The following is a 12732-nucleotide window of genomic DNA, read 5'->3' on the forward strand; positions in this document are numbered from 1 at the left end:
CACATTTGAGGGTGACATGTTTATTACATTCCCAGGCAATTATGGATGGATGGGGGTTTTGTGGTATAATTAATGAGGAAACAGCCAGCTGTAGTTGACAACTTTATAACTGGGAACAAGATTCCTTGAATGTCAACAAGCAAGGAATTTTATATGGTGCTGGACAACATTGTCAGGGCTGCCCTCAGGCACAGTGTCAGTCTTAGGTCTCTGGTAAGGAGGAGAGCCGGGAGCTCGACCTGCTCCAGAGCTCTGGCGCCTTCAGGAATCTTCGTTTGTGCCTTTCTCGGCTCTCTGGGGCTCGCGCTCGAAATCTCACAAGACTACGCAGTTGCGTAATCTCGCGAGGTCCCTACACACCTCCCTTTGATAACCAAGCCAAGTTTATTCCATTACAAAGCCAACATACTTCACTTGTCTTCTGCGCTCTCTTCTTCGACGATCTTGACTTCTACCACCAGCATCCTGTGCTTGGCTCTCTTCTTGGGGTGTTTCCGATGCCTCTCTTTCTGTCTCAATCTCTCCGTGATTTCTCTCGCAGATGTTTCTAGTTCTCACTCTCTAGTGGCATCTCTGTCAGGGCTTTTACGATGGGTGCTTTCCTCTTGGGTTCTTTCAGTTGTGCGATGCTTCTCAAATATTGCCACATGCTCCATATTTCACGTGCGGCCATCTTCTGTGCGAATGTGATTCGTCCCTCTGTGGATGACTTTTATGGGTTGACTGAACTTTGAACCTGTCGTTTGGTCTTTACACGGTAGGCGTATTTTGATCCAAGCGCCTTCTTTGACTTCTAGACTTTGGGTCATTCTTCTCTGATCACTCCATCTCTTCATGATTGCTTTGCTGTTTTGAAATCTCCACACTACTTCTGCCATGTCTACTTCATCATCATCTTTTACTCTGGCCAACCACGGTGGTACCAGTGTGGATCCTGCTCTCCTCACCCTCAGCATTCAAAACAGCAACACTTGGGTGATGCTGTTGGGGGTAATCTGTGGGCCGCGATGGCCTCCTTGACTGTTTTGAGGGGATCCATACCAGAAGCCGTTGGCAACTGGATGGCCCCTTTGATGAACCTATATGCCCTCTATACTTGACCATTAGCCTAGGGATGGTACACCGCAGCTTTCCTCTGCTTAATGTTATGTTTGTGCAGGAATGACTCCATTTTCCGTGAAACTAGCTGTACTCCATTGTTTGTGACTAAGTCTTTGGGGAGGCCTTCACTCTGTAAAATGGTTGTGAGCACTTCTATGACGGTGGCTGTAGTAATGTTGGGGACAAACTCTGCTTCTACCCATTTTGACAGGTAATCTACCATCACTATACCATACCAATGCTCCAGAGCCATTGCCTCCAATGGTCCTATGAAGTCCAACTCCACTTTGTGCTGCACTGCTTCTGGATCTCTGTGGGAATCATCAGGGCTTGTCTGGTCTTCAAGCGTTTGTCACTATTGAGACACTCATGGCATCTCTCAATCATGGAGCGTATTTCCTGTTCCATGGCAGGCCACCAGTACACCTCTCTTACCCGTCGCCGTGTCATGGTGCTTCCCAAATGCCCTGAGTGGGCCCTACACAGGATGACTCTTCTCATTTCCACTGGCGGTATTACTTGGCCTCCCTTGATGAGCAATCCTTCCACCTCTGAGATTTCTTCCGCCTTTTTCCAATAAGACCTCATGCCTTCGGATATGGCCCTTTCTTCCGGACATCCGCTCCAGACCCACTCTCTAAGTCTCACCATGGTGGGGTCTTTATCATCTTCTTCATTCCAGTGTCCTTCACTCAACTCCAGAAACTCAGGACCCCTGAGGTCTTTAATAGACACTACTATGCATTCTGGTGGCCGTCTCTTTGTTTCTCGGTAACCTCAACATGCAGGCCACTTAGGCATTTCTCCAAACGGCTATGTGGGTTATTTCAAATGTGTATTCCAGAAGTTTGTCCGCAATTCGTGATAACTGGGGTGTTGACGACTTTGTCCCCCCTAGACTGAGCATATGAATGAGGGGCTTATGGTTGGTGACCAGTTTGAACTTAGTGCCCCATACGCAAGTCCTGAAGTGTTCACCAGCTCATGAGCAGGCTAGCTTCTCTTTCGCCACTGTGGAGTAATTCTTCTCAGCCATGGAAAAGGGCTTTAGAGGCGCATTCCAAAGCATGTTCAGTATCTCCTTTCTTCTGGGTGATTATGGCACCTAAACCGCACGCACTAGCATCTGTGGTGATGACTGTGTTCCACACTGGAATTAATGGCTGTAAGCACGGTGCTTCCACTATCCGTCCCTTTATGTTCTCTACAGCCTCCTTCTGGGCCTCTAACCAAGAAAACTCTGTGCCTTTTTTTAGTAGACTTCTCAGTGGCGTCGTGATTTCCGAACAATTGAAGATGAACTTTGCGTAATATTCTGCAACTCCTAAAAACAACCTCACTTCCTCTCTGTGGCTCGCGCTCGAAATCTCGCGAGACTACGTGATTGCGTAATCTCGTGAGGTCCCTACAGGTTTCCATAAAACCGGGGGAAAGCTGTTGTGGTTCCCATATTTGATAACAGGGATATCGCCTATACGTAGTGTTACTGCTCCATCTCATTTCACGATTCCACTTTGAGGCTCTACGTTTCACCAGTTCTATGTGACAATGTTTTCCGTATTATAATTTTTTCCAAAACAGTCACCAAAATTGGCCATTATTGTGCCTCTTCTTTTTTTTGTGGTGCCAATCTATTAATGGCTGTCTTACAGCCTTGACCTTTTTTAACAACTAACCTACTTTTCTTTTTTCCCTTTTCTTAACCCTTTCCACAGCAACCATTTTTTTCTTTTTAAGCAGCCACATTTGGTGAATGCAATTCGTAAATTGTACACAATTTTCTCATTTTATCAGTTGACCATTGTTTACTGGAGCGGAAGAGCAAATTGGAAGCCCAAACAGACGAATACAGTTTCAGGGTGGGAATGGGAAGAAACTTGTACATTTAAGTGTTTACTGGATCATACACATATATGTTCCACGAGAAGTGACAATGACCTGTGGAACCTTTTTGGATCTGTGTTACCCGTTTGACAGTGTGAATTGAGATAACATGCAAGTTTCTTTCGCCCTAACGGGTACTATGTCTGAGACGTCCTAGAGCAGGTATCTGCAACATTTGGCTCTTCAGATGTTTCGGACTACAATTCCCATAATATCTGGCTAGTGGCTATGTTGGTTATGGATGATGGGAGTTGTATCGAATCAACTTCCGGGGCACCAGTGGTCCAGGGATGAATATCAGTTTCTAAACCATCAATCAGCTCCACACCTCTAGTACACCAGAAGGGATCTGAACAGATTGGAATGACAATCAAATTATAAACCTCCTTATCCAATTTTGATAATGTGGAAGGAACAGCAGTCTTATCGCCGAAAGATCGTGGATCATTGGTTAATTGCAACACAGCAGAAAAACAATTATAACCCATTGATAAAAGGGACTGTCCAGTCAAGGTTGTATCAAAAATATCTACTTTATTAATATCACAGCAGACCGTTCTAGCAGGGCAACAAAATACAACCTACACTGTAAAAGAATTCAGAGAACAGACAGTTTCCAAGAAGGAAAAGGGATGCACTCTGGATACTGATAGGACGGTAGTCGGTATGGTTAGTAACTGCAATAGTTCAAGGTTTCATGGCTTGAGCACAAAGGGAGCAATGTGTCTTAATATGTGTGTAGGGTACTTCTGGGAAGGACCAGGGGGATAGAACCAAAATGTACCCTGTGCTGTAGATGTTCTTGGTTCTCGACAGGGTTGAGTCGCCTTCAGGGTGATTTGCAGGCTTCTGTGACAGAGCTCAAGATGGGAGTCAGCTGCGGGTATCAGGCAGCAAGACAGTAAAGAGAGCGAAGCTGGACGAGCGGCAGCAGGCTGGCATACACGGTGGCTCGGGTCAGGAATCATTGATTCAGTGCTGATCCGTGGTTCTGAAGCACTGGTTGAGACATTTTGGGTTTCTTTCAGTGACTGCCACTTGACAACAGCCAGCGTTGCAGTCAATTATGGATTGAGGAATCAACTGTCTCGAAAATGTCCTTTAAGCCAGACAGTGATAGGAAACTTGTTGAGGCACTTTTTCCAGGGTCTTCAATGGGCTTGTGTTGTCCTTTAAGGCGAACAGCCCACACTTGAGGAGTGTGTTGCAGGCAGCTGCCTTGCCCTTGGTTGTAGGTTCAGAGACCTCATAGCACTCCCTGTCCAGGGAGCCTGCTGCAGAGCATAGCAGGGCACGCTGTGTGCTGCCTGGGTACCAGTTCTGGAATGGCTGGAAGTTCCTTTGAGTTCTTTATCTTCCTCTGCTCCCTGGGAGAAGTTAAGAGGAGAGATCTTGCTTCCCTCTTTGGATGTCCTGGCCTTCCTTCACTGACAGAAGCTGTAAGGCAGACTGTACCTTCAGCCAGGGTCCAAGTATGAGTTCTTCTTTCTGCTTCCGGTGAAGCCTTCAGATGATCTGCCAAACAAGGGGCTCAGCCCTCTTTTAAAGCCAAGTGGGCCACAGTGATTGGTGTAGGATAGGCATACCTAAATGAACCAATCCTGGGGTCCCTACCAACAATCTCCTGTATACGTGAGGTCATAACCGTAGTGCTTTGCAACAGGAAAGGTAAAGGGGTGAAAACCTGTGATACTAAGTCCCACCCATCTTCCTATCTATTGCTGATCAAAGAGTCTCTCTGGTTAATGGATCTCTCTGTGATTCCTGATTAAAGCAGCAATTAAAGCAGCAGGTCTCTCGAAGCTGCAGTGAGACCAGACTCTCTGGCTCCTGCACACCACATTCTCGTACCTTATAAATGGGGTCCCCCTACCAGGGTGGCCTTCTGTATACACCAGCCCCAGACATGACAGTTCACTATCATTGATACTGAGGGCGGGAGCTGGCTTTAGGTTAACACAGTTACATATGAACGGTTTTTGGGTTTTTGAGACTTTGCTAGTTAATCAAGCTGGCCGGGGGAAGGAAGGCCCTTCCCCTTTTGGAGATGACATGGTGTACTCCTGGCTGTCACATTCCAACTAAATCTGACCGGGCGGACTGTGTCTGTAGGCTGTGTCCACCAAGAGTACGAAAAGGTGTATGGATGAGCCCCATACATTTTCCTGATGTTGGTCTACCATCATTCCATTTATTAAACATTTCAGAAAAAGCCCAGGTGAGCGTGCGTCACCATGGGAATGGTCAAATTACTCGCATGCCCTCCAGTATCAACATGTGAACCACCACCCTATTGAGGCTCTGGTTCGTCATCTAGGCGAAAGTACTGACAGGGATCGTGGCTTGTGCTCAATGTCCATATCTAATTCATGTAGGGATATGGCCCAACACAAAAGATTGGGTTCGCCCCTTGCAAGGCCATTACCACCTAAGAGGCTGGTGGTTTGTTTCGATAGTGAAGTGCGACCAAAAGATGTACGGCTTCAGCTTCTTCACTGCCCACACAGCTTTGTAAGCTTCTTTTTCAACAATGGCCCAGTTCCTTTCCCTTTTCGTGAATCGCCTGCTAATGTAAGTGACAGGTTGCTCTACCTCTTGAGAGTTCAGCTGCGCTAACACTGCTCCAATCCCAATATCACAGACATCTGTCTGGATAATGAGCTCTTGACCATAGTCTGGCACTTTTAGAACTGAGGCCCTGCACAATCCATCCTTCAAATCCTGAAAGGAGTTTGACAGGCAGGGGTCCAAGTTAACTTCTTAGGCATTTCTTTCAAATATACATCATTCAGGGGCATGCCAATGGTCCCATACCCCTTGCTGAATGACTAATAGTACCTGGTGAGACCTAGAAAGGCTCTCACCTGTGTCTGTGTGGTGGGGATGTCCCAATCCTATACAGCCTGTATTTCAGTTTCCAGAGGTGATTTCCTACCTCCACCGACCAGGTGGCCTAGCTAAGTAACTGTTCCCTGAGCTATCTGGCACTTCACGGCCTTGATAGTCAGACCTGCATTCTGCAGCGCCTAAAGCACTTATTTTAGGTGGATAGGTGATCCTTCCAGGTGCGGCTGAACACAGCAATGCCATCTAAATAGGTGACACTGAAGTTTTCCAGTCCAGACAAAACCTGGTTAACCGTCCTCTGAAAAGTGGCAGGGGCATTCTTCAATACGACGGTCATCACATTGAACTGATAATGTCCTTCTAGGGTGGAGAAAGTTGACCTCTCTCTTGCTCAATCTGTCAAACTGATCTGCCAGTACCCTGCCATGAGGTCAAAGGTACTCATGAACTTGGCAGCGCCAAGCTTGTCAATGAGCTCATCTGCTCGAGGAATGGGGTGACATTCTGTCTTCATGACAGAATTGAGCCCCCTGTAGTCCACACAAAAACGGACGTCCGTCTTCCCACCACTGGTCTTTTAGAGACCAGTACCACTAGGCTAGCCCAGGGGCTGTGGGATGGCTCTATCACTCCTAGGGACAGCATCTTGGAAATGTCCTCCTTGATGGTGTGCCTGACCTTATCGGACATCCAGTGAATCCTGCTCTTCACCAGCTTTCTGTCTCCAATATCCACATCATGGATGCACCAATCTGCACGACCTGGAGTCAGTGAAAACAGACCATCAAACTGTCCCAGTAAATGGCAATAGTCTGCCAGTTGCTGTTCTGACAAGTCCGTTAGAAGGTTGACACATTCAACTGACCCATCTGTGGATTCAGTGTGCAGGAGATCTGGCAGGGGATCGGTCTCCTCCTCATTCCCTCCATCTGTCACTAACGACATGACCAAGTCATCCAGGCTATAATGGGGGTTTTACCGGTTGACGTTAAAGACCATGCACATCTGTTTAGGTCTTTTCACGTCAATGAGATAGTTTACCTTAATTCATTTTTCAAGCACTCAGTATGGCCCAGTCCACTTGTCTTGAAGGGCACTTGGGTTGACAGTCCATAATCCACACTTACTGGACTGGAGAATAAACTGTCACTGTGGCCTTCGTGTCGTGCCAATGCTCCATCAGCTCCCGTCTGTCCTTTAGATTCTTTGTCAACAGTTCCATTAACTTTGTCATTCTAGACTAAAGCCCAAGTACATAGTCCTTGGTTTGTTAGTTAGGTGTGGCACTGCACCACGGCCAAGAAATATTCAGTCTACAAAATGTATATGTAAAGTGTTTATTCAAAGTTGTAATTGGAGACAGTATCCACATTCTAGTAATGTCTGTATCAACATTATAGTGCAAGTATTGTGTGTTACTGTTTGAGCCAACATTCATCGTATGGCGGCACGTGCCGATGTTTTGCCCTGCTGCAAGCTTTTCCAAGGCTGTTTCGCTATAGTTGTCAGCATTAAAAACCAAAACGTACATGGCAGCCTTTTGAAGTTCACTGGCAAGTTTTTAGTGTAAAGAGTTGTGATTATTTGGTGCTGGTTGTTAGCAACTGAAACACATGGTTTATGTCACCTATTCCAGTTCACAGGTAATTTCAACTTGATTCATCAGTTGGTGTAATTATACAGAGCATGAATTGCAAACATAAGTATCCCAATAATCATGTGTGATGCAAATTACAGTTTGAATTGATCATTTCAGGTATATACAAATACAATTGGTCCAGTGCCTATTTTATTGTTGATCCTGTGTGCTTGGGTGCAGAGAAAGAGGGGAGAACAAGAAAGAACAGGAGAGTTGAGGGTTTTTATTTTTTTGTAGCCTCCAAGTAGCATGGTGAGTACGCTATAGACCAATCTAGCAATCCATTTGTTTTTGTGATTGGCGTTACATGAGCTGTGTCTCACATGTGAGTAATCCTCTATACTTGGTGGTCTGTGCCCATTAGTGTTTTGTTGTTGTAGCCCAATACCTCATTATATAGTCAAAAAAAGGGGGTGCGGGTTCTGGGAGTCTCTCTACCAGCATGAACATGGCCCATTGACCTGTTCTTGGGTGGATGGCCACCGGGAGCGTCTCAACCAAGTCTTTAGCTCACTGTCCCTTTCACAGAGGAGAAATATCCCTGCATATCAGTGTTTATCCTGACCCGGGGCAGTCCAGCACTGAAATGCTAGGCAATTCTCCTCTGAACAAGAGTACCAACAGCAACTCCAGACATGTGTTTCGGCCTAGTCAGGCCTCATCAGTGAGGTGGAGCTGTGCCTCTCTAAGAACAGTGAGCAAGTGGTCCACGTCTGGATTCCCCTGTGAGACCCAAAGTTACTTAATATGCAAAACAAGGGGGGTTCTGGGAGTCTCTCGGCCGCCACGAACTCGGCCCATTGAACTGGTCTTGGGTAGATGGCCCCCGGGAGAGTCTCAACCAAGTCTTTAGCTCACTGTCCCTTTCACAGAGGAGAAATATCACTGCATATCAGTATTTGTCCCGGCCAGGGGCAGCCGAGCACCAAAATGCTTGGCAATTCTCCTCTGAACAAGAGTACCAACAGCAACTCCAGACATGTGTTTCGGCCTAGTCCGGCCTCATCAGTGAGGTGGAGCTGTGCCTCTCTAAGAACAGTGAGCAAGTGGTCCACGTCTGGATTCCCCTGGTAACTTAGGGTGAGACCCAAAGTTACTTAGTATGCAAAAAACAAGGGGGTTGTGGGAGTCTCTCTACCCGCATCAACACATCCCATTGACCTGTTCTTGGGTGGATGGCACCTGGGAGAGTCTCAACCAAGTCTTTAGCACACTATCCCTTTCACAGAGGAGAAATATCCCTGCATATCAGTCATTGCCCTGCCCAGGGGCAGTACATGTAACGCTCACCTGACTCCCACGGAGGCACTCGTCTAGTCTGGGTTGCTGTGGCCTCTTCGAGCGTGATGCACAGAACTCGGAACACCGACTGAACAGGACCCTCAAATCTTGCTTGTCTGGCCCATAGGAATATCCTTCTGCAGATGAGAAAGGGGATTAACAGTCTGCAGAATAGTGTGCTTGCTCCCCCTTTCGTTCTTCTCTAACTTCCTCCGAAATCCCCGGTTGAAGCTCACCTTATGGTTTGAAAGGATGAACTCTCCATCCTGCTTCTGGTGCAGGGGCACGTGTTTGTCCAGTTACTTCACTGGTTTTCAGAATGGCGCTGGCAAAATCCACTTGACTTTTCCGAGCGGAACGCCGTAAGTATGAAGATTACAAAAGTTCAAGTGTTGAGCCTCCTTTTCTGTTGCCTTCCTAACCTGTGATCTGTCCTTTATTTCAGGTGCAGAATGAAGGCGATGCGTTGAGGGATTGAATTGCCGATGGTAAACTCAGGTGAGTTAGCGATGGGGGCGATCCCTCTTAATGTCTTTATATTCCTCTAGTAATGTCTTTTGTCCTTTCCCCATAGGGGCCGGGGTGCGGTACCTGCCAACGAAGTGGCGCCGACCCGAAATGAGGAATGGTCCACCAACAGAAGACCGGTAAGTGTTATGGCGGAAAATTAGGCTTTCCTCATATGTTCCTTCTGCTCACCTTTTGTCTCTTCTTCTCTCCCCTAGGCGCAGAGATGTGGCGACCGGTGCAGACAGTCGCAGTGGAGCCAGAAGAACTCCCGAGGACAGGTGAGTGAAGAGCGGCGCTGCAGCGAGCAACGCGGTGCTTTTAAATGAAAGTCTTTTCTCAGGAACGCTGGCGTGAAGGTTCCGGATGCAGGTAAGAAGTTTGATAAAATTCTTGGTTTTCACCTTTCTCTTCTCTTCTCTCCTTACAGGTGTTCCAGGATCGAGGCGGGCGTGGCTGGAGACCAGATGCAGGAGCAGACACGGTGAGCGTTCAGCTGCTTGGATGCAGAACAACGCGAAGCGTGAGCTACTGTCTGGGCGTGGCTTAAATATCCCCCAAAGTAGTTCCAGGTAAGTATCCTTCCCTGGCCACGCCCGAGTGGCAAAATAGTCCCAATGAAAAAATAGTCCCTTTCAGGTCTCAGGGAGGCCTGAATCTTGCAGCATGGTCTGCATCAGGTAAGTGCACAAAACACCTTCCTTTATGAGCCTGGCGCCTATGGCGCCAGGACTGATGTCCAACATGAGCCTGGCGCCAACAGCGCCAAGACAGAGTCCAAAGAGCCCCTATAAGGGGCCGCTGGGCTTTTACCCGGGGGCATGATGCCTGCTCCCAGGGGTGCTGGGCCTGGCCTGGTGCTCCGGGGGTAGGCATCATGACAGCACTCCCCCCCAAGGCCCCTCCCAAGGTCGTTCTCTCTGGAGGTTTCGGTTTGTTTGGGAAATTCCGATGGAACCTTTTTACCAGCCGAGGTGCATGTACGTGGTCGCTGGGTTCCCAAGACCTTTCCTGAGGCCCGTACCCTTTCCAATCAATTAGATAGAAAAGTTTTGATTTTGAGATCTTAGAATCCAAAATGTTCTTCACCTCGAATTCAGGCTCCCCATCTATCTGGATTGGTTCTGGTGGCTTTATTAATCTGGTTCCTGGTTGCACTGGTTTCAAAAGTGACACATGAAAAGCGGGGTGAATCCGCAAGTTAGCTGGTAGATCGAGCTTGACTGCCACTGGGTTAATTATAGCTTTGATCGAGTAAGGGCCCAAATACCTTGGATTAAAAGTTTGAGGTCCCTTGAGCAATAAGTGTTTGGTAGCCAACCATACTTGATCCCCTATTTGGTATGGAGGCGCCTCACTCCGATGCAGATCCGCATTCATTTTGAATTTCCCTTCCGCTTGTTGCAAATGTGCAGTTGCATCCTTGAAGGCTTGAGTTATCGTGGAATGCAAATGGTCCACTGCGGGCATTCCAAGGCTCAGAGGTGAGTCCAGGTCTGAAGTACGAGGGTGATGTCCATATAGGGTATAAAAGGGGCTTTGTCCAGTTCCAGAGTGTACCGAGTTATTGTATGCATATTCGGCCACCCATAAAATATCCTTCCAATTACCCTCCGATTGGTGCAACATACATCGTAGGTATTGTTCAAGGGTCTGGTTCGTTCTCTCTGTCTGACCATCGGTCTGTGGGTGGTGGCTGGTTGAGAGTCTTACGTCAATTTGTGCCAGTTGACAACACTTTCTCCAAAAATGAGAAATAAACTGGCTTCCCCGGTCGGAGACTAGTATGGTCGGGAATCCATGCAATCGGATGATATTTTCGAGGAATTCCTTGGCTAGGACAGAAGCTGAAGGTAATCCTTTCAACGGAATAAAATGGGCCATCTTGGAAAATAAATCCACCACAACCAGAATAGTATTGTATCCATTACAAGGGGGCAGGTCCGTGATAAAATCTAGTGACAAGGTTTGCCAAGGTGCTGGTGGAATGTCTAAAGGCTGAAGAAGACCGGCGGGTTTTGTCTTTTGGCCTTTGTTTTGGGCGCAAACTCCACAGGACATCACGAAAGATTTAATATCCTTTCGCCAGGAAGGCCACCAGAATTGTCGTTTAATTTTTTCCTCAGTTTTGGCAATGCCAGGATGTCCTTCCATCAGGGTATCATGATGACGGGAAATAACCAGTTCTTGCAATTCCTTTTCTGGCAGAAATAGGCGTCCTTGGAAGTAAGGTAGGCCATCGTTGACCGAAAAGTAAGACCCCCTTTGGATCCAATCCTGCAAGGCTGTAGAGTCCAGGAGCTGTTTTACCCGTGCTTGAATGTCTTCAAGGGTTTGTAAAGAGGTTATCCCCAAAATTCTTTGTTCGGGAATTATCGGCACAGGTTCTGAGTTTGTGTCTATTTCTTCCATTCCTATTCGAGATAGCGCGTCTGCTTTGCCATTCTTACAGCCGGGGCGGTAAGTGATTACAAAATCGAACTCAGCAAACAACAAAGCCCATCGGAGCTGACGTGACGATTGAGCCTTGGCAGTTTTTAAATATTGTAAGTTTCGGTGATCAGTGATCACAGTGATGGTATGCCTGGCGCCAAGAATATAATGCCGCCAAGCCTTAAAGGTGGACTAAATGGCTAATAATTCCTTGTCGGTGATTGCATAATTTACCTCAGGCGGCGAGAACTTTCTGGAACAAAATGCTACGGGGTGCAGTTGGTTGGTTTCAGGGTCTCTCTGAGACAGGACAGCTCCCATGGCTAAACTGGAGGCGTCGGTTTCGACTATATATGGGAGATCGGGACACGGGTGCTTCAAAATAGGTGCAGACGTGGATTTAGCTTTCAATTCCTGAAAGGCCTGTTCGGCTTCCTCGGTCCATTCGAAGCGTTTATTTTTTCACAAGAGTGCAGTGATGGGTTGTACCACACGTGAAAATTCCGGGATAAATCTGCGATAAAAATTAGCAAAACCAAGCATGCTTTGGACACCTTTCACCAAACTAGGTGATGGCCATTTGAGGATGGCATCCACTTTTCGTAAGTCCATTCGGACCCCTTTAGGTGTCAGGATGAATCCAAGAAACTCAACCTCGGTGGTATGGAAAACGCACTTTTCCAGCTTTGCAAACAGTTTGTGCTGGCGCAATTTCTCAAGGACGGCCCTGACATGCTTTCTGTGATCAGATTCCGAAGAGGAGTACACAAGAATGTCATCGATATATACGACAACACAAACATTGATGAGTTCCCGAAGGACATCGTTCATGAAGAATTGGAAGGCAGAAGGCGCGTTGCACAACCCGAAATGCATCACCTGGTATTCGAATAATCCATATTTTGTATGGAAGGCCGTTTTCCATTCGTCGCCTTCTTTTACTTGCACCAGATGATAAGCCCTCCGGAGTTCTAACTTGGTGTATACGCAAGCGTCCTTCACCTGGTCAAGGAGTTCAGGGATCAGAGGCAGAGGGTAAC

This window comes from Ambystoma mexicanum, chromosome 9 (assembly GCF_040938575.1).
Source record: "Ambystoma mexicanum isolate Mex_15411 chromosome 9, UKY_AmexF1_1, whole genome shotgun sequence".
In the NCBI taxonomy this organism is placed as follows: domain Eukaryota; kingdom Metazoa; phylum Chordata; class Amphibia; order Caudata; family Ambystomatidae; genus Ambystoma; species Ambystoma mexicanum.